The 2496-nt window shown below is 52.1% G+C and overlaps 1 protein-coding gene across 2 annotated transcripts in view; it reads left to right on the top strand.

Annotated features, from left to right (window-relative positions):
* Positions 1-241: 241 nt before the first annotated feature.
* The window catches only part of HSPA12B (heat shock protein family A (Hsp70) member 12B), a 28264-nt gene continuing 26009 nt past the window's right edge, over positions 242-2496 (top strand). For both annotated transcript variants that reach the window (XM_081332857.1, XM_081332856.1), the window contains exon 1: positions 242-309. The gene's annotated coding sequence lies outside the window, so the exon portion shown is untranslated. The remainder of the gene's footprint in view (positions 310-2496) is intronic.

Raw genomic sequence — 2496 nt, forward strand, 5'->3', positions numbered from 1 at the left:
GTATATGGAGGGTGGGTGGGTGGGTGGGCATCGCTACGAGTTGCTTCTGGCCCATCAGTCACAGCCCCCCAGGAGGAGAGGATGGCAGGAGGGCCCTCCCTCCCCTCCGCACATCTGCAGCTGGGCTGTGACTTGAAAGTCAGCCAAGAGCTGGGCCGGGCGGGCGGGATAAAGGGTGGGAGGAGAGACAAGCTGGAGGAAGAGCGGGGGGGGGGGGGGGGGAGAGAGAGAGAGAGAGAGAGAGAGAAAGAGAGAAAGGAGGGCAAGAAAATTGGAGGCTGAGCAGCTACGGAGGAGAAGAGGATCAAGGTAAGAGGGGAAGCTTCGCCAGGGTGCGAGGAGGTGTGTGTGGGGGGGGCTTCCGATGCCATGGGTCTGCTCTCTTGCCCCAGCTGGCATCTTCTGGTTTGGACCTGGGGACAACTTTCTTGGCCAGGGAGTGGCCACGGGTCAGCACTTCTGGAGGTCCCCGAGGGTTCCCTTGCCTGACAAAGGAAGGAGGAAGGAAACAGTGGGAGGGGGCTTGAGAGGGGTGTGTGGCTACGCGTGGCCCCCTCCCCTCTTTTGGCTTTCTGGGCGGGGGGTGGGTGGGCCTGAGGGGTCGTTGGCCTCCAGAATGGAGGGGCTGCTCCTGGAGATCGGGCAGCTTGGTTGAAGGCTTACTGGAGACCCCCTAGAGCGCTTGGACACTTGACCTCTTTTGCCTTACGGGGATGGGGGGGACGGAGGGGTTGGGCTGCATCGTAAGGATGTCACCAAAAGGCACCGTAAACACATTCAGACAGAGTTAAGGCAGAGAAAGGGGAGAGAAGGAAGCCAACATCTGAAGAAGTTCAGGTGAGCTCCCAAACCAGGTACAGATGTCGGGGGAGTTTTCCTGGGAGTGGAGAAAGCCGGAGAGGGTTTCTTGGACTGCTCCGTTCAGCAGCTCCGCGTCTCCAGGAACTTGCCCCCAGTTGTGGGAAGGGGCTGGAATTCCAGCCTTGCAAGGAGACGGTGGCCCCTTCTCCTTCGGTGGTGGGGAAGGGTCCTCCACTGTTGGCCTCAGAGTTCCCGAACTGTTGAAATCTCTCTCCTGGGGGAAGCATCTCCAGCTGAATTCCTGCCAGCCTCCAGCTGTTTCAAGGGCGGGAAGGCTACAGGCGCCCAGTTGTTTTGCGAGTGCTCTTGACCAGTTGGGAAGCAGCCTGGGAGAACTTGAGAAGGTCATGGGGGTGCAATCTCACCGGGGAAAAGATGGAGTCAGCATCTGGATGGGGGGGCGCGCTTCTTTGTTGGCGAGGGACCTCGGCCCAGGAGGAACTCAAGACAGGTCCAGAAAGATGGTTTAAAATCTGCTTGAGGAAATGACACAAGTTGTCCTTCAAAAAAAGTTGGCCCAAGAGAGGCCCCCTGGACGTCAAGCCCCTTTGGCAGCTTGGGGGTCTTCCAGACTGGAATCTTTTCCCTCCTCTGGGTTTGTTTACAGGGTGGGTGGGGTTGGCTCCTGCCCTTTCAACGCATGCTCCATTGAGCAGGGAAGCACAGTTTAGATGGCCATGCCAGAAACCGATCGGCGGCCTCTGTGCGTGATTTGTAAGGCTTGTCTGTCGGGTGTCCCTCCTTGTGCCATGACGGAGGGGAAGATGAAGAAGCTCTGCGTTGCTCTGGTTCCCAGGGGGGCTCGGAGTGCCAAGGAGGCAGATGGGAAAGCTGAAGTGCATCTGCCCAAGAAATGCAGTCTTTCCTTCCTTCCTTCCTTCCTTCCTTCCTTCCTTCCTTCCTTCCTTCCTTCCTTCCTTCCTTCCTTCCTTCCTTCCTTCCTTCCTTCCTTTTTTTCTTTCTTTCTTTCTTTCTTTCTTTCTTTCTTTCTTTCTTTCTTTCTTTCTTTCTTTCTTCTTTCTTTCTTTCTTTCTCTCTCTCCTCCCTCCCTCACCCCTCCCTCCCTCCCTCCTTCCTCTCTTTCTTTCTTTTTCTTTCTCTCTCTTTTTCTCTCTGCTCCTTGCCCTTTCTTTTTCTCTCTTTCTTTTTTCTTTCTTGCTTTCTCTCTCTTCTTTCTCTTTCTTCCTTCTTTTTTCTCTCTTTCTTTTTCTCTCTCCTCCTTGCACTCTTTCTTCCTCTCTCTTTTTTCTTTCTTTTTCTCTCTCTCTCCCCCTTGCACTCTTTCTCTTTCTTTTTTCTTTCTTACTTTTTCTCTCTTCTTTCTCTTTCTTCTTTCTTTTTTTCTCTTTCTCTTTTTCTCTCTCCTCCTTGCATTCTTTCTTCCTCTCTCTTTTTTCTTTCTTTTTTCTTTCTTTCTTTCTTTCTCTCTCTCCTCCTCACGCTCTTTCTTTCTTTTTCTCTCTCTCCTTTCTTTTTCTTTCTTTCTCCTTTCTTTCTTTCTCTCTCCCCTTGCACTCTTTCTTTCTTTCTTTTTTCTTTCTTACTTTTTCTCTCTCTTCTTTCTCTTTCTTCTTTCTTTTTTTCCTCTTTCTCTTTTTCTCTCTCCTCCTTGCACTCTTTCTTCCTCTCTCTTTT

The sequence above is a fragment of the Vipera berus genome (genome assembly GCF_964194415.1).
Source record: "Vipera berus genome assembly, chromosome: 7".
NCBI lineage: Eukaryota > Metazoa > Chordata > Lepidosauria > Squamata > Viperidae > Vipera > Vipera berus.